Here is a 19,607-nt window from a genome sequence, read left to right on the forward strand (position 1 = left end):
ACAAAATATCTCATATCGTAAAATAAGTCGTATTACTACTACTATTATTATTTCTCTCATTTTTTTCCTCTGGTGCTTCCTTTATTGGATACCCGCGTGCACAAGCCTCCCGCAAGCCCCTGTAGCCTCGTGTCCCTCGCTTTCCATCCCTCCAATCCTCGTCCTCAATCCCCATCTGCCTCCATACCCAAAACCGCCACTCCGCGATGTCTGCCGCTGACGATCCCACCAAAATAACCTCCACGCAATCCCGCCCTTACTCTTCGCATGGATAAGGACCAAAATTGAAGTCTCACACGTGGGCCTCAGAGACAAGCCCGGCATGTCATAGGTCCGGAGGGAGGCGGGGGGCGGCGAGGCGGAGGCGTGTCTGGAATAAGTGAAAATGTCTCCTCCTGCGGTCCCTCGCTCCCTATGCAAATTTTGTTGCGACACCCTCGAGCTGGTGTGTCTCGATGCAGCTTTTTTTTTTTTTTGATCTAATAGCAGTGTTGCAGGTGGTGGGAATGGAAGTAATTTAGAAGCAGTAATAGTAGTAGTAGTAGTAGTTGTTGTTGTTGTTGTTGTTGTTGTTGTTGTTGTTGTTGTTGTGTTGTTGTTGTTGTTGTTGTTGTTGTTCTTGTTGTTCTTGTAATAGAACTAGTAGTAGTAGTAGTAGTAGTAGTAGTAGTAGTAGAGTAGTAGAAGTAGTTGTAGTATGGGAGGCGGTGACATAGTGGATAAGATGGTGAACGTGGGATCGGGCAGACGTCCATGCGTAGGTTCGAATCCCACCATGTACCGCCTTGATACTTTGCCATTTGTCAAGTGGTTTAAAGTTACCTACATGTCACTATGATACCCAGGTTCTAGGTGGTTACACCAAAGATGCGCTTGGGTTGTGGTATGTGGCCTAATATGGGTACCACTATAGATAAAATTACCTGCGCCACTAATAGGTAGAAGCTTAACAGCGCTTCCAATACTCTTCATGTTATCTACAGGCGCTATAAGCCAGGACATAAAAAAAAAGTAGTAGTAGTATTAGTAGTAGTATTAATGGTAGTTGTAGCAGTAGCAGTAGTATTAGTAATAGAAGGGTTTGTCGTAGTAATCGTAAGTAATCGTAAGTAATAGTACATAAGAGTGATAGTTGTAATTGTGAAACAGAACGAATCATTCCTCATGTCAAACGTAATAATGTGTACGTGTTTGAAGAATGGAACTATCTACACAAGTATTATCACGACGCAAAACAACATATTCATCAAACACAGAAGCGTCGGGGTGTATTTATCAATTCTACACCTTTTATCCCTCGAATGAATATCTAACCCGGAAAAGGAAAATGATAAATGATGATAATGATGATGATGACTGACGATTATTATTATTATTATTATTATTATTATTTTATTATTATTATTATTATTATTATTATTATTATTATTATTAACTGAAAATACAGTGTTGAAACGGATGAGAGCCAGACACACACAGTTACTGAGAAAGAGCAAACTGTGTTCCCTTAGTCTGGGTGGCAACGAATCATGAGTTGTTGGCGCAGCCCTCGCGTCAGGTGACTCAGGGACACAGAGATAAAAGAAAAAATATGTATCATGCCCTTCAGCCACACCTGTATCAGCCACACTCGCGCTACTGCTCCCTGTTGCTGTGTATCGCGAGGCTTCATCTTGATCAAAAGTCTATGTAAATTTAACCCAAAGAGCGATGGAGCGATAACCTGCTGGAGACTGAGAGGCGGGTCCCTGCTCGTACTTCAAGGCCTAATGGAGGAGGCAGAGGAGAGCTGAAGAATAAGACTTTTCTTTGAGTCGTTGGGCAGTGGTATCTGTACAAGGGTTTAGTTTTTGTTTTAGAAGTATGGATTAGAATTGTTAAGCTGAATGGACTGACCGCCATAACCTGTTTTTCATCCTTGTTTGAATTGTTCATTGAAGTTACGTAGTGCAAGTCTGAAATAACGTTACTCAAAATAGTAAAGAAAAATTACGTTGAAAATACGTGATGATTTAAGATTGATATGATTATTATTTGAAAAAATGCAAAGATATTTTAACGCTTAGGTTTTTGGTCCTGAGAGTTCCAAATAACAGGCCTCTCAGAAACGGACTTTAAAAACACCGGACACAAAATTTACCATCCTCTCAGATCTTTTGGATATAGTTTCCATTGTGTATTGTATAACTCTCATTTGGTGCCGCACTTCAGCCTGCACTGCCCTCTGCTTTGCCAGGCAGGCAGACCTAAAGCCATGAGCTGCTGCACCAACTTCAATATATCACCTGTTTATAGCACCATAAAAACTTATACCAAGCTACGGAAACGCTGCTTCGACAAATATTCCTCTGGGAGCGATCTTGCTCTCCATCTCCTCCATCTCCTTTTTCATCTTACTCCTCCTCAGCCTGGAGCGAGATATCCCCGACTTCTCAGTTTTCTTCCTTTCTTAAATAAAAAAAGGAAAAGCATTTGTGGTCCCCTGCATTTAATTTCTTCTTTCCAGTAATGTAATTTGGGGAGAGACAGTACGCTTGTTTGGGTTTACTGGTGTATAAGACAATTTTACGATGCATATAATACAAAACATGCATCTCATCCATGTTGTGGCATAGACGTTTTATTTTCTTTTATCCGTCGGTTGTTTATGACGGCAGCTACATGTATATATTCAATGTTTTCAATAATTTCATATGCAACACACCGATGCCCAATGGCGAATTAGCATATTATCAGATGTGTATCCCGACAATGTGGCCAACACACACACACAAACACACACACACACACACACACAGACACACACACACACACACACACACACACACACACACACACACACACACACACACACACACACACACACACACACACACACACACACACACACACACACACACACACACACACACACACACACACACACACACACACACACACACACACATTAGGCTCAAAGAGGGAGACGTCCAGATAGTGGCCAGTAAGGCTTAGCATACGAATGAGAGAGACAAGGCCCCTCTTTCTCCTCCCTCTCCTTGGACCTAATGCCCTCTTTGCCACCATCGCTTTCCTCATCCCTCGTTCCCCTTCTTTCCCTCTCCCTCCTCTGATTTCCTCTTTTCTTTCATTTTTCTTCCAATTCTCCCTCCAGGTATCATCCTCTCCCAATTTCGTCCTCTCTTTCCTTTGCAGCCTCCATCCTTCACTTCTGTTCCTCTGTCCAAACAGCCATCCCTTCAGTGTCCTGCTCCTTTTTTTAATTTCAAATCTGTTTCCACTCCAGAAGTTTACGACGCAGAATGAAGGTTGAACTCAACTTCTGTTGCTCACTAAGAATCTTTAGAATTTCTGCATATATATATATATATATATATATATATATATATATATATATATATATATATATATATATATATATATATATATATATATATATATATATATATATATATATATATATATATATATATATATATATATATATATATATATATATATATATATATATATATATATATATATATATACTATATATAAACTCTCTCTCTCTCTCTCTCTCTCTCTCTCTCTCTCTCTCTCTCTCTCTCTCTCTCTCTCTCTCTCTCACACACACACACACACACACACACACACACACACACACACACACACACACTCATTTATAAGATGAAATGGATAACATCCCCGTCTGGCCCTCAGATAATGAAGACACCAAACCCTCGGTTGTTGGGAGTCGTCATTTTCCTCGTAGCAGCAGCAGTTGGGCCTGGGGAGAGTGGGAGGGAAGGGAGGGGATATGGAGCGAGAAGGAACCGAGGAAGAGAAAAGGAGGAAGGGAAGAAGAGGGAGCACGGGAGAGGAGTGGCGGGGGGAGCACGAACCTCAGTGTTGTCTTTTAGTGGTTCCATTTTCCTGCCTCACTCCCGCGGACACTGAGGACCCTTGTTTACATTCGGACGCCTGCGATCTGTAAATGTCTCAGAAACTGTTATTTATGGATTCTCCGACCACCTGCCTCGTGTCTCGAACGTAGGTTTTATGAGCTGAGGATGGAAGCGCCCCTCGCCTTCTTCCCTAGTCTTGCAATAACGCGCCCTGGCAACTCTGCTTCTCTCTCTCTTTCTCTCTCTCTCGTTAACGATCTTCCCCTAGAATCCCTGAGGTTGCTGGTTCATCCTTAGCCTCTGGACGGGAGACGCGCCGCAAAATGCATTCATGATTTACTCATTTTGATATCCTTTTTTCCCTCACGAGTTCTTTGTCATGTAAATAGGAAGATGTGTTAAGACGGGCCGCAATACAAAAAAGTCTGCCTTCCATACCTTTCCTCGCTCTGCTGCAGTTTTCAAAAGGTTCACGCCTAGACTCTGAGTGAATGTTGCAAGTTACATTTTCTGAATATCGGAGTGAGGTGATGCCGAAGTGAGTGACCGCTGCATACAGGACGGGGAGAGGGAGAAAACCACGATAGGACTTTTAGCTCACACCAGAGTCGCCTTCACTAGTCCACCCCACACCCGACCCGTACACACACTTATTCAGGTACGCTTTTGATAGTATCGGTAAAGTACTCACAATACAAGCTTCTACACACATGTTCGTGACGCCAAACGTTATGCTTTATATTAAGCGAGCATCATAAAACACGCACCCTCAGCTGACGACGCCCACACGTCCAGGCAAGTCATGCAGTAAGGACCAACAGACGAACATTGTCACTGAGGGAACCACCACTACGGGCAGACGGGAATGTCTTCATCAAGGGCCGCTGGAGCCTCGTCCTGCCCCGGCTGGTCCGCACCACCATTTTGAGGGAAGGCTTAGTTAGGCCCGCACCCACTCTAAGCGCGCCAGTGATTCCCTCCGTCCATCGTTCCCTCTCCTTCTCTCATTTCCTTCATAATGTCTTGATTTCTTATGATGGAGAATGAGCAAACACGCCTTCAGTAATTTATTTATTGCTGGTAGAAGCCATCGATCGCGCCGGGAGATGTAATAGAGAGGAGCAGTGTGGCGCCTAACGAGTGTATCGCAGCGAGAGGCGGCGGCTGGCGGGTGAGTCTTGATGAGAAACTCGTAATCCCAGTATGACGCGCCGCCCATCTCAAATTCCCGTCGGAGGGGAAGCAAACACAATATCCAGCCCGCCGCCCCTCCAGGATGAGAAACAATCAACTACGCTACTCTCATAATCCAGCCACGAAACGCTCTCCCTCCAGATCTCCCTTTATCCTCCCCTTACCCTCCCCTCATGTGTTCCTCTAGCCTCTACCGCCTCTCCCCCCCCCTCTCAGCTGTATTTCTCTGCATTTCCCCAATTATTCACCCTACCTTGGACGTCCCACTCCCTACGTCCTTTGTTTTTTCAAGCCTAAGATGCTTACTTGTCTATTCACTTCCCTTTATTTCTCGACCCTCTCTCTTTACATTCAACTTGAAAACCTTTGCCTCTTTTTTCTTCATTTTTTCTCAGCATTCTTTTTGTTTCGTATCTTCTCTCCTCTCCTAACTTCTCCATTTGGTCCTTCTTCTATATTACGTATTCATTTTCTTCGTTCTCTTTGTCTCTGTTTCCTACTTCACGAGGTATTTTCTTCCTCTTTGCATCCTCGCTCTAACCATGTCTTTTTTTTTTCTGTCCTCCTCACTTCTATCTTTCTACATTCAGCTTCAGAATTTTGGTTTTCATCGTCTCATCTCTCACGTCCAACTTTGAAGAATTTGCTTCTTTTCTTCCTCCTATCTCATGTCTAACTTCAAATTTTGCTTGTTTTTTTTTTTTTCATCTCTTACGTTCACCTTCGAAATTTTGCGTTTTTATTTTTTATTTTTTTTCTGTGTATCCCTCCATCCCTGCCGCCCTTACCCTCCTTCTCCCTTACTTGCCTGAAGCGCCGCCAGGATCCCGAGTCACGGCCCTCACGAGGAACATAAATATGCATGGGGTGTCCTGCAAGACCGCATTACTGGAGGGGAGACGAACCTCCTTCCCCCCATCCACCCCACGCAACCCCGCCACCTGGGATCTCTCTCTCTCTCTCTCTCTCTCTCTCTCTCTCTCTCTCTCTCTCTCTCTCTCTCTCTCTCTCTCTCTCTCTCTCTCTCTCTCTCTCTCTCTCTCTCTCTCTCTCTCTCTCTCTCTCTCTCTCTCTCTCTCTCTCTCTCTCTCTCTCTCTCTCTCTCTCTCTCTCTCTCTCTCTCTCTCTCTCTCTCTCTCTCTCTCTCTCTCCTCCTCCTCCTCAGGCTGCCCTCACCCCTCGCGTCAGGGAATGCATTATTTACTGCTCACCTTTTTGAAATGTAATTCCTGTATACATTTGTTAGTAAGTCTTCAAATTATTTTTTCTTTCGTGTCCCTCACTTTTTTTCTTAATTTCAAAGTCGGCTGATTGGATATTATTTTTTTTTCCATGTTTTCTTGCATTTCTTGTTTTTATGTCAGAGAGTGTCGCCTTATTGCATTTTCTCTATTATTTTTCGACACATTTTCCTCATATCACATTTCCTTTAATGCCCATCATCACATTCCCTCCCTGTGTTACGCTGGTAATTTTCCACTGTCCCTTTCTTCCTCTCGCCCTCTCTTAGCACCCTTCGCCAGTTTCCCGTCCTCTTCTCCCTTCACTGTGATACTCCCCAAGCTTATTTGATCTCCCCTTCATCCTTCTCTTCCTCCCTCATCCCTCACCCTTATCCTTCGCATCTTCCATTACCACAACACTTCGGTTCCTCTCCGTCTCTCTCGGCACTAAATCTTCCTTACTTTCTCACGGCCAGTCCTCTACACGGCCCGTCCACCCAAAAGTAGTGTGTGCATTCCTATTCACATTAAATTGCATCCGGAAGCCTCAACATCCGGCTATACAAGACAGAAGGGAAACAAACCCGTCCATTTAGTGATCTTAAGGAATGTTATCATCAGTAAATATTTGGACTGGTGTGATGGTTTGTCTCTCCAGCGACCTTAAGGAATGCAGGGAATCCATGAATTGCAAGAAGACATGTTGGAGTCTACACACGTTTTTTTATAAGGCTAATTCGCGAATCTCCATAAGAACAAAGGATTTACGTAAGAGAACCTTTCAGTGTCAAGACAGTGAGCAAGGGATACCATTAAGAAACGACACCGTGTGGAGACCAAGAGAGACTGTAATGTGAGTTATGTACTGCGTTTCGCCGAGAGCTGACCTCAATCCAAAGGTTTTGATAATGATTATTTTATATTGTTTGTTATTGTTATTGTTATTATTTCTTTTTTTCAGGTGAGGAGCGGCTATGTGGCTCCTGCTCCGCCTCCTTGCTAAAGTTGTTTTCTGTGCTACTGGGCCGTGAGTATACGATCTTTTTTTTTTTTTCCTTTCACTGCTCTCTCAATTCAGTATCTCTTGGTGTGAAAAGCATTATATGTTTTTTCTTTTATTTTAAAATTTTTGTGATTCCAGGTTCCCTTTTTCAGAACACAAGTTCTCTAGTATAATAGAAAGAGAGTTAAATCTTATCGACAAACCGCATCTAGTTCGTGCACATAAATCATCCATTAGTATTAACAATAAAACTTAAGCCAACCGGAGCTGCACTCTGTATCAGACGCTCGTAAAATTATGGAATTGACGTTAATGTGTTTTTGCCTTGCGATGTTAAATTAGCTTTTGAATTCCCTAATACAAAAACATGAGCATATGAGAACTGAACACTGATAAGAGTGCCATACCGATAGTACCATATATATATATATATATATATATATATATATATATATATATATATATATATATAGAGAGAGAGAGAGAGAGAGAGAGAGAGAGAGAGAGAGAGAGAGAGAGAGAGAGAGAGAGAGAGAGAGAGAGAGAGAGAGAGAGAGAGAGAGAGAGAGAGAGAGAGAGAGAGAGAGAGAGAGAGAGAGAGAGAGATGTATCAAATCAGTAGAATTAAAATCTGAGTTACTTTTCAAGAAACCAAGGCAGCCTTTGGTAGTACTGACTGGAAAACCGTGCCATTTTGCTTCATGTCAGAATTATGGACATTATAAACCAGTGGCTAAGCAAGTGAGGAGATGGTGAAATGAGGAAAAAGACAAGATAGTGTGTGGAATTTCAACTTTGAAGGATTAGTAGAAGCCAGCAGGGATCACAAACGCTCTGATGTGCCTAAAGACTAAGCAAGAGAGGATGGGCTTAGACATCTACCCTTACATCCTTCCCTCCAGTCTTCCCCAGCTTGCCTCCCATCCACATCTCTCCGTTATTTCCTCATCCACGGCCCTGTCAGGATCGGCGGTTTACGAGCGTGTAATTAAAGCCTGCAACACTTTCATGACTACAGGGCTACAACGGCAGGCTCTACTGACCTCTTTGTGTCTGCGTTTTAATCATTCCTCGTGCTTCCCTCTTTAATGATTCACGAGGAACATGAATCACTCGAAGTTGAATAATTTTACCCATTTTGAGGTTTTAAGAGACTCGTCATCTTCACTATTTGTGTTCTGCTCATTCACCGTGTTTCTTTCTCTTCTGGTTCCTGAGATATGCGAATTATTAATGTTAAACTGTCTTAATAAGTTTTTGTAGCATTAGGAGACTTGACATCTTCGGTTAGTGGTATAGTTGTTTGCTTTTACTGCTTCCTGTTTTATTTCCTTGCTTTTTCATGCAGCAAGGAAAACAGTAAATTAATCTAGCTACTTCTTTGTGTTCAAGTAGCGTGAAATATTCCTTGTTACACGTATAATGTTTTTTGGGGAAGGTGATTTCCTTTCCTTGTATTCACGCAGCAATGAAAACACAAAATATAACGAGCCACATTCTCTTGGATATATATAAAAAAAACTTGTTATATTACTCCCCGTTCTCATTTTTCCCTTTCATTACCTGATTTTTGTACAAGAAGAAAAAAAAAATATCGTTCAGGCTAAATATTCAGTTTTTTTTTTTTTGTACTTCGATAATGTTATTTTTATCTTTCACCATCTTATTTCCTGATTTTTTTTTCTCACTCTTTTTTATGCATGAGAGGGGTGAAAATAGCGTTGAGCAGCGGGAAATGGAATAGACGCTAATACCGGTTATTACGTGGAGGAAATTAGTAACGTGGGAGATCAAGCGGGTGGAAAGAAATGCGGAAATAGTCATGAATTGCAAGTTACGATGATGTTTTTACTGTCTGAGTGTGTGTGGTGAGTTATAGCTGGACTCCTGTTGTTTGTAGCTTAATGGACGACTTCAAATAGCTTCCCGCCTTTGTGTGTGTGTGTGTGTGTGTGTGTGTGTGTGTGTGTGAGAGAGAGAGAGAGAGAGAGAGAGAGAGAATATATATATAACATAAATAAGAAGAATGAAGCAGAAAATAAGACAGGAGGAGATAAAAAGCATAATTGGATATATAGTCAAAGCGATCCATGGCGTAGATCGAAATAACACGCATCATTTTTGTGAACTGTTACCCTGGTGAAGAAAATAACGTATGTACTGCGCCGTGGAAATCATCAGCGTCTGTCTTCATCTTATCTGCAAGCACTTGTGGGGTATAAAGACGTTGTTATTTGTATGTAAAAGAAAACAGTATATGTATTTTCTATCAATTAATGTCACACAGAATTGAAATATCACAAGGAAATATAGAGGAAGGATGGAATCTTAACTCTGCCGTAATGAAGTAGAACAAATTAACAAAAATAATCCAGGGAATCTTAATTTTGCCGTAATGAAGTAGAACAAATTAACAAAAATAATCCAGGGAATCTTAATTTTGCTGTAATGAAGTAGAACAAATGAAGAAAATCTTATGCACAAATCCTACACAGAAGATGGGACGTGAGAAAAAGGATTATGGTGGGTTTTTTTTTTTTCTCCCTCCTTCGTCCCTTCCTTGCCCTGGTTGCCTTTCCTTGCAGTGGTTGTCAAGGTTTACTCTTTTTTTTTCTCTCTTTTTGTTCTCTTTTCTGTTTCACGCTTTCTATTTTTTTCACCTATTTTTTTATCATTATTCCTCTGTTTACTTTCTTTCCCCACTTTCTCATTTTCATTTTATCTTATTTTCCCTTTTCATACATTATAACAATGTTCCCTTTTATTTTTGGTTTTGTTGATATTTACTGTTAATACTGAGCTGACCTACCTTATCTTTCTATCGCATCCTTCCTTTTATGATGAGTCAGCTTCTTAAAGTCACTCGTCTATGATATATGAAAGGAAAAACAGCTGCTGAATAACTGTTTGTCGCTAAAGTGTGCGTTTATATTTCTTTTGAGTATCAAGAGAGTTAGCGTGGTGAGAAATGTGAAGGAAAAAGACGCTTGCGATATCTAAGAGCGCACTGTGAGAGGGGTATGGGATCACGTGGTTTTTCCCTTGCCATAAATCATCGGCAGGTAGAGATGGGTGACCAGTACACAGGTGGTTAATGATGATGCTGCCTGAGGATGGCCGCGCCCTCTACCTGGCCTCCAGCTTCGGTAATGTCTCTGTTGCTGATTCTCTTCGGTGTGTTTAGGAACTTTCACCTTTTTTTTTATGGCAGACTAAGAGAGACTTTTTTTTTTATCTAATCTTCAATGAGAGCACTCTTTGGTTACATATGGACGTATGCCTTATAGTTCAACAGTACGATGTTTACGTTGCCCTTTACTTGTTCTGTGTCATTCTTGCTAACCAATTAATACTTAGAGAGATTTTTGCTATATGTTCACTTTGTAATCTAAATCAATCCAGTCTAACGCAACCCTTTTCCTCTCTCTAGTCTCACGCCACTTTCCCACACCTCACAGTACTCCATCCCACACCACCATTACCTCCCCCCGTGCGCCGTCCTGCCTCATCACCCACTTCAGTCCTGCCTCGGCTGGGCTTCGCTTTGGGACGTGAATGCCTTCGGATATCTTGTTTCAGAGCCTGACATGAGGCAGCGGGAGGGTGATATATAGCCACGGTTATCAAGACCGGTTGACGCCACGCTTGGAAAATGGCGAACCTCTGTCAGACTTCTCGTTGTGGTTTGCCTTGGTTTGGCTTAACTTGTTTTTATCCTTTTGCTATTTGACATTTTGAAATTCAACTTTGTTACGACTCCTAGCTATGGATTGCTAAACATGCATCTCCTGAAGGATTTCGATGTATTGACGCACCTTCCTAGCTATGGATTGCTAAACATGCATCTCCTGAAGGGTTTCGATGTATTGACGCACCTTCCAGAAAAGTTGATTAATTCCTCGTAGGTCTTCAGAAGCTGGAAATAAATATGGTAAATGGTTCGTGTCTTACCAGAACCGATGAGTAATATATATGATTTACTTACTCTCTCAAGCTTGTGAAACTATTACTACTTGAAAGATGTATTAACTTCTATCAATTCGCAGCCTTCTCTGATTGCATAAATGAATTTATGATTTTTGTCTTGTTACTTCGAGTGTGTGCTTAATCGTACGTTTGTACAAGATCAGTCGCCATGGTGGAACAGTAATATATTCTTTCGCTGCCACAGGACTCGAATGATAAAAGTCAAACTGTCACGTGACAAATTTATTAAGACTCTTCTGTCAGCTGGCCTGTCTTAAACCATTCGGAGTCCATTTCGCCTTCAGTGGACAAGTTGGGCTTAAAGTAAACATTTTCTGATTTGCCAACCAGTTTCATCTTTCCGTAACTTGAGAACAAATTCAAGATTTGTTTTTCTAAGTTCGGAAAACCATTTATTGCGACCAAAAGATAATAGTAATCTTCTTATTTGGCCAAGATAATGTGAACTCTAAGTCGTTAGTGTAGGACTCTTATAAGAAACTAGAGAGATGGTGACCGTAAGGAGTGTTCGAGGCGGGAACCTGACGCTCACCTGGAAATATCAGAACACCTGAGCTAATGAAGCCTTGTGTGAGAGGAAGGCAACTCGTTTGGTGACCGCAATCTCTCCCTTAGTCCTTGCCCATGCTCCCTCTCTCCTTCTCCCTCTCTTCCACCCCCCAACACCACCTCGCAGCTTAGAGTCCTCCCTCTCACTCTCTCTCCTCAGTAGTTCCCATAATCCAGTCCTTTGGTCCGTCTCCCACTCCTTCAGATATCAAGATGGCTCCCAGAGGTGGTCTTTTTTTTAGTCATGTTTTCTCTTTTTTTTCATCTTGTTACATTCCTCGTTTTTTTCGCGTTGCCTCTTAGATTTATGTTCTCTCTTGATTTTCGTTCCAGGATTTCAAATATGTCTCACCAACATTTATTTTTTCAGTTGTGGGAATCATTTGCAATTCTACTAACATGTTGAATTTCTACTTTTGTTCATTTTAGTATTTTCTCTTTTTTTTTGCCTTATTTCTTTTACCGTTTATATTATATATTTTTTCTATTTTTCGTTTTATTTGGAGGCGTGTTTCTTTTTGTTGCTCACACACACACACACACACAGACACAGAATCGAGGCACCAAATTTATGAAGACCAACATAAACACACTTTTATGGAAGATCCTCAAGGCAAGGCAAAAAATAACAGGAATTATGGTGTTGCGAGGTCGCCGGTGGACTCTATAGAAAGAAGGAGGCGCCTGGATGGGATCGGAGGGCGGGGCAGCGCTGGTAGTACTTCGTGGACAAGACCCCCATTATATTGTGCACAGATATGAAGCTTGGTGGAGGGGTTTATAAAAGGGTGAATTGAATCTCTTGGCGGAGCAGAAGATTGTGTGTTTATAGTAGATTGTATGTACACTGTAATCAGTTTAGTATTCAAGAACACGATTTAGATTCCTTGGTGCACCGTAACGAAGTGTAACACCCTCAAAGGCTTTACGATAAGGTGTTCGATCAGTGTGTACGTAGACCAGATACCTCGTGCCCCTAATGGTCTGCCTATGGAACACTCGACCCTGTGTATCTTCCTGGGTACGAGGTGCATTGTGTGTAGAATGTATCGAGCACGAAGTGTATCGCGGGTGAAAGACTTTTATGTACCACCAAGAGCCTAAGTTACGTAACATGGTGTGTAGCGCAGGTAATTGTGTTTGTGTTCCAGGTGTGTTCCACGCGAGACGCCTTTTCCATCAGGTATCTTGTGCATAAATAACTCAGATGAGGGAAGCGGTTCAATTTGTTAACATACCCTAGCCACCACCACCACCACCACCACCACCACCACCACCTGTACCATTTTGGATGAAAGTTTGGCAAGGCACGTCAATACTTTGTTCAAACTATCATAATATAACTTTGTGAATTTACTAGGTTTCAGTTCTCACTTTTTCTGAGTCTTCTATGTTGAGGGAGAGAGAGAGAGAGAGAGAGAGAGAGAGAGAGAGAGAGAGAGAGAGAGAGAGAGAGAGAGAGAGAGAGAGAGAGAGAGAGAGAGAGAGAGTGGGGGGGGGGCCAGCGAAGGAGAGCTTTCATTACAGACCGGTTCATTAAGTATTACAGCTCATAGAATGGAATTTATTTGATCTTTTTGGCCTCAGTTCAACACAAGTCGTTAATTTCTTCTACAAAAAAGTGCAGTCTCATAGATCCATGGGTTTATGTGTGAGAAGGTAAAAGTGAAGGTGTGGTGCGTATATGTAGAGAGAGAGAGAGAGAGAGAGAGAGAGAAAAAAAAAATGGTTCAGTGTCATACAGGTATATCAAAATAACAAAAACGTGCACTATTTTTATTGCACATGAGAAAAATGTATACGTAAGGTGTGAAAACATCAGTATTTGTAACAATATCCTGGTACCTTATGGGCTGATCTGGTAAACAGTATTTGGCTTAGTGACAAAAGTGCATGTGATAAATGTAACCAAAACGTGTAACAGTTTATAAGAATACATGAACGTGAAAGTGTGAAAAGAAGGCAGTAAATATGATGATGTAACGTACGAGTGTGCACTTTAGCGACCAGCGTGTGAGATGAGCATGACATTTTGTACTATCGTAGAAGTAAATTAAAGAAGCGTGTATGGAATATCATAAAAAGGCAATATTTCTTATAATAAAATATCTTATGGCCAAAATTAGCAAAGAGTGTGCGGATTGGTAACAAAGGTATGCCAGATAAATGGGACCAAATGTATAGTATATTTTTATTTATAGGAATACCTGAGAGCAGTGTATATGAGGAGTGTGAAAATGGCAATATCTCTGACGATGTTAATAGCTTATGACCAAGAATCACAAAGAGTAGATGGCTTAGTGACTCAGAATGGAAAGGTTAGTGAACATTTCCTGGGCACTCTCTACCACAAACACACAGTCGAAGGTTACCTGAGGCCTCTCACTTCATACCCAACAAACCTATAGACTCTTAAACGCTGCTGGAATGACAACAGTGGCCACCCAAACAAGAGACGACCATCACCTCTCGTCCCTTCACTAGCACTAATACACTTTCCTTACTTTTCTTTCTATCTTTCCTCTCGGGTCTTACGCCATCCAGACAGTTCCGCTTATCGAAGGAGGCTCTGTTCGGTGTGTGTTGGCGCGCCGTAAATGTTATGATTCGCAAGTGAAAGAAGAATTTACTGCAGGGTTTTGTGTACACAGAGATAAGGGATCATGGGAGCGTCGCGCCAGTCCCTTCGCTCCCCCTTGTGTGCACTGTGGAGTCTGGTAAATAGGAGAGAGAGAGAGAGAGAGAGATTTTCCTTGATTCAGAGTCAGTTTCTTTGAGTAAACAAGAAGAGATAAAAAGAGTCAAGTTTGGATGAAAAAAGGCAGACATACAGCAACGTCTGAGCTTGAGTATAAATGATAAAGACCAACACACTATAAAATAAACTATAAAACTTAACACGATTTATCATTATTCATCATACTGCAAATGAACAGATCAACAAATGAATATGATAACAATAATAGTAATAATAAGATCAAAGAGGCCAGCATACATAAAGCTTCAAGTCAAGATTCAGAAGATAACTCGCATTTCTCGTCCTTCAATCACAAAGTTTTAGTTAGACAAGGCCGCTTCAATTGAGGGCAAGATAAACGGCAGTAAATGACAACAACTAGCATTACTGACGCTCGTAAACCTCACCCCTTTACCACATCCTCGGATTTTAGCATCAAATGAGAAATGTGTGATATTAATTAGAGGTTTGGTTAGTCTGCCTCACACGTGCAGGAAATTGTTCTCTAGGAAGCGAATGTTTTGTTTATATAATTTGTGTTAATGTTAGTGTGTGTGTGTGTGTGTGTGTGTGTGTGTGTGTGTGTGTGTGTGTGTGATCTTTTTGGCAGATGCTATTCTAGTCTTTATTTTATTTATTTATTTATTTATTTATTTATTTATTTATTTTTATTTTATTTATTTATTTATTTTTATTTATTTATTTTTTTTTGCTGTAAGGTTTGTTGTACTTTTCTTTCTCAAACCTGTACTTTATTTTGGTTTTACAAATTAAACGTTTATATTGTGTTTTCCTGGCATGACTATTGTAATTATGTGTCATATTGATGTCCAAAAATTGAAAGTGAAGCAATATTCTATACGCTCCAGGGTATGATTGAATTATTATTATTATTATTATTATTATTATTATTATTATTATTATTATTATTATTATTATTATTATTATTATTATTATTATTATTATTATTATTATTATTATTATTATTATTATTATTATTATTGTTGTTGTTGTTGTTGTTGTTGATGTTGTTACCATTTCCAGTATTGATGATAGTAATAATAAACACAAGTACTACTAAATAATAGAAGGAAGACAAATATTACTTTTTCTATCTATATTTTTTTTCGTGTTTTTATATGTAAGGGGAAAAATTGGCCAAGGGCAAAAATCAAAATAAATCATAGAAAAGAAAAAAAAGAGGTCCATTGAGGTGTCGGTCCCAACCAAATCCAATAGAAATATAGTCGGAAGGGGACTCCAAGGGTGGTATAAGAGTCATCTTTCTTTTTTTGTCAATTTTAAATTTTGGATGGAGAATGTATTTGTAGATACATGCATGTACTACTTTGTATGAAGGAAGAGAGTTGTCTTTAGTAGAGGGCAGGATATGAGGTCACTGCTAGCTTTAATGATAAGTTCACAGCACTCCCTGAACCATTGCTATTAGACCTCAATGGAAGTAATTACCGTTTTATAGATTTTACCATCATTCATTACCACAGTCTGAGCACCTGCGTCACCAGTGTCATGGGCGTCTTTCATAGCCACAACAGTAAAGACTATATGCTACAAACTCAGGATAAAGACAAAGTTTTGCTTCCAGTGTTTATATGCTACATTCTTTCCTCGCTATCTAAATTCAGTTTCAGTTTTCCAGTGATATTCATTTTTCATTCGTTTTCTTGAATTACTAAATTCTCTAGTCAATTTTCACTGTAGCTTATTTCTGCATTTATTAATAGAACGATAACTACTGTATGAATATTTTATGATATACATCTATGATTTATGTGAATATTTAACTTTCTCTGTGTTATTCCGTCTCCTTAGCAACATTTTAGACCATTTTTCTGTCTCATTTTGTTGGCCACAGTTCCTGGTACCCGCTATTAGCCGCTGCCAAGGCTCCGCGAAGACTCCTCCTACTGCAGTAAAAGTTAAATAATTTCCTGCAATTATGTAGATGTTTTCAGCTTGTGTTTGGCTCGCACAGGAAGAGATGGAACGTAAAATTCGTTGTACTGCGACAAAGAAAACAGAAATGATGGGCTAGAGTTATTGTAAAGTGAAATTAATTGTTTTACGATACATGATAGGCCATGTGGTCTGTTCGTGCATTGTAAGTTTGTATGTTACTAGGCCGATGTTGAAATTAGGGGAAAGACAAAAAGGACTGCAGTACTGGCAGTAATGATAAAACAACAATACTGATAATGCTAATGAAAATTATGTTGATGATACTGCTGCTGCTGCTGCTGCTGCTGTTATTATTATTTTTTTTTTATCATTATTGATATTTTTATTTTTTTGTTGTTATTATTAATATTATTATTATTATTATTATTATTATTATTATTATTATTGTTGTTGTTGTTGTTGTTGTTGTTGTTGTTGTTGTAATTATCAGCGTCAGTTGCAATGGTCATGGCTGAAATTTAGTATCACATCTTACGCTAGAAAAATGGTACCATGTTATTCACTGCCAATATATATATATATATATATATATATATATATATATATATATATATATATATATATATATATATATATATATATATATATATATATATATATATATATATATATATATATATATATATATATATATATATATATATATATATATATATATATATTGAAGGTCAAAAAGTGGTAGATAGAGAGAGAGAGAGAGAGAGAGAGAGAGAGAGAGAGAGAGAGAGAGAGAGAGAGAGAGAGAGAGAGAGAGAGAGAGAGAGAGAGAGAGAGAGATTTAATAAGATAGTGGGAGCGGCAAAACCTTTGTTGATGTGACAGGTGCGCGGCGAGGAATGCACTGCAGACATATTACAGTAAGACAGTATTTGATTAGTGAATTTTATAAAGAGTAATTGCTGGTCTGGTATCACTGAGGTATGATAAATGATACCTCGAGGCCCAGACAATACCTGGCCAAGGTGATTTCTGCTGCAGACAATGAACCAAACGTTTGTAATAAATGTGCGGTTCTTGCGTCTTGACGTGACAAAAATAGAGTTTATGATCATTTTCGTAATGCAATTTCTGGCATGTAAAGTGTTTGTGATAATTGCAGAAAGCGCCGAACTTGTCTTGATGAATGAGTGACAGGTTGAAAGGGATCAATAGGTGACATCCTGGTCGTTAGTAAAGGAAGTTCAATCAGCGACAAGGACGATGATGATAGCAGCGGCAATATTCAAGGTTCAGAACGCTTTATTGGAAGAATATTCGTTACTTTTACTTCATAAATACCTCTTGAAAACGTTACATATCTATTAACTTATATGTCTATTCTTCAATTTGGTATCTAGTATATATTTATTCATCCATTTATCAATTATATACCTATTTATTTATTTAATTATTTATTTATTCCTCAGTTTAAGTTTCGATCCACTCTCACGTGCTCTTATTATTCATTTATTCTGATACTTTGTGTTTTTTTAGGGGAGAAGGTAAGCAGGTCATTTTAATCACGAAAGTTTAGAAGTTTTAGTAATAGTAGTGGATGTAGAAGTAGCAGTAGCAGTAGTAGTATAGTAGTTATAATAGCAGCAGCAGTAACAGAAGCAGCAACAGCAACAGTAACAGCAGAAGCAGCGGCAGCAGTAGCAACAATAACGACTACTTTTACTACTACTACTACTACTACTACTATTATTACTACTACTACTACTACTACTACTACTAATGATAATAATAATGATAATAATGAGTAATGTAAAAGATACACACGTTTATAATACTTGTTATCTGTGTCCTCGTTCCATAGGCCGTGTATCTATTGCCGCCATCATGTCTCCTACTTATGCATCTTTTCCACTGTCATCAGAATGCAAACTGAAATTCATGATTTTATGAACTTTTTGTTTTGTGTTGATGTTTGATAATTCAACAAAGGTATTTGTCTTTAAAGCTGCATAAAAGAAAATGATGAATACCATACTTCAGTAATCATTATGCCAGTGCTAATTTGGGTAATGGCATCAACTCCAGAAAACATTAATCATAGTAATGCTGTAGCTGTTAACCCCTTCAGTACCATGACACGTTTTTACATTCGTTTTGTTTATCATTTGGCGATTTTATGCAGCTTCAAAAACTCATGTGCGGGATTAAAATGGTTAGGACTCTGGCCATTAATCTTCTTTCTTCCAGAGACCCTTCCTAATGTGAATAAAATTGTCTAATCATACCCAAACTCACGGTGAAAATGCGTCCCAGGACTGAAGGGGTTAACGCTCCGGGACGCTAAACAGATACACGTAATCACTAACATTCTTTAACCATCCGCCTAATAGAATGTATTCGCTTGGATATGGAAACTCACTTTTGGTTTCAATTACTACTCAACTCCTGACGCAAAGAAGGACTCGTCATGGAGACACCAATAGCCAATCACAGTCACTCTACCTTATTGTAACTTCGTCTTTGGTGCAGTGAGGGCAGCAAGGGACGAAAATAATTTTGTTCGCAGCATGCTCTCTCATCCACACCAAGCAGAACACAATTCAGCCATCCAGCACAGCCTTGACACAGCAGTAGTGATGGCAAAAGCAGCAGCAACAGCAGGGGGAATAGTAGCAGCAGCACACAGCACAAATGATCACTTCAGTTCACTCCAGTTCTCGTTGGTTTGGGAAGCATTTCAATGACCACTAATTTTTTTGTCCTGTTCACTCGGTCACTTTGCCACACCCAGACGCCGCTACAGCCTCCCAGCACCTGTTTGTTTGTGCCGCCAGGAGGCCAAGGAAGGAGGAGGCGGCGACTGAAGGTGCAATATGGGTCCAAGGAACGTTGGGTTTCTCACTGGAGCGAATTGGCTACACGGGTGAGGTTTTTGCTCCGCCGTTGAAAGTCGCTGTGGTCTCGGCCGGCGTCCCTTGTTTTTGTTGCTCCGTCAATTGCCTGCTGTTGCCGCGGGTCCTGCAATAAAACTTGTCCTTGCACACCCCTCGGTCCGTCTACTGGTCAGTTCTCAAGGTCCAGGGAAGGTGATGGATGACAGGAGAAAGGAC

At 40.0% G+C, this 19,607-nt stretch overlaps 1 protein-coding gene and 1 long non-coding RNA gene across 5 annotated transcripts in view; one reads left to right on the forward strand and one right to left on the reverse strand.

Annotated features, from left to right (window-relative positions):
- Window positions 1-19,607, reverse strand: part of LOC123499156 (homeobox protein abdominal-B-like) — a 237,806-nt gene that overhangs the window by 150,011 nt on the left and 68,188 nt on the right. The gene's annotated exons all lie outside the window — the stretch shown is intronic.
- Window positions 1-19,607, forward strand: part of LOC123499157 — an 81,410-nt gene that overhangs the window by 33,411 nt on the left and 28,392 nt on the right. Inside the window, exon 2 of the long non-coding RNA XR_006672893.1 lies at window positions 7,266-7,331. This is a non-coding gene — a long non-coding RNA (uncharacterized LOC123499157). The remainder of the gene's footprint in view (window positions 1-7,265; window positions 7,332-19,607) is intronic.

Source organism: Portunus trituberculatus, chromosome 49, assembly GCF_017591435.1.
Source record: "Portunus trituberculatus isolate SZX2019 chromosome 49, ASM1759143v1, whole genome shotgun sequence".
NCBI classification, from domain to species: domain Eukaryota; kingdom Metazoa; phylum Arthropoda; class Malacostraca; order Decapoda; family Portunidae; genus Portunus; species Portunus trituberculatus.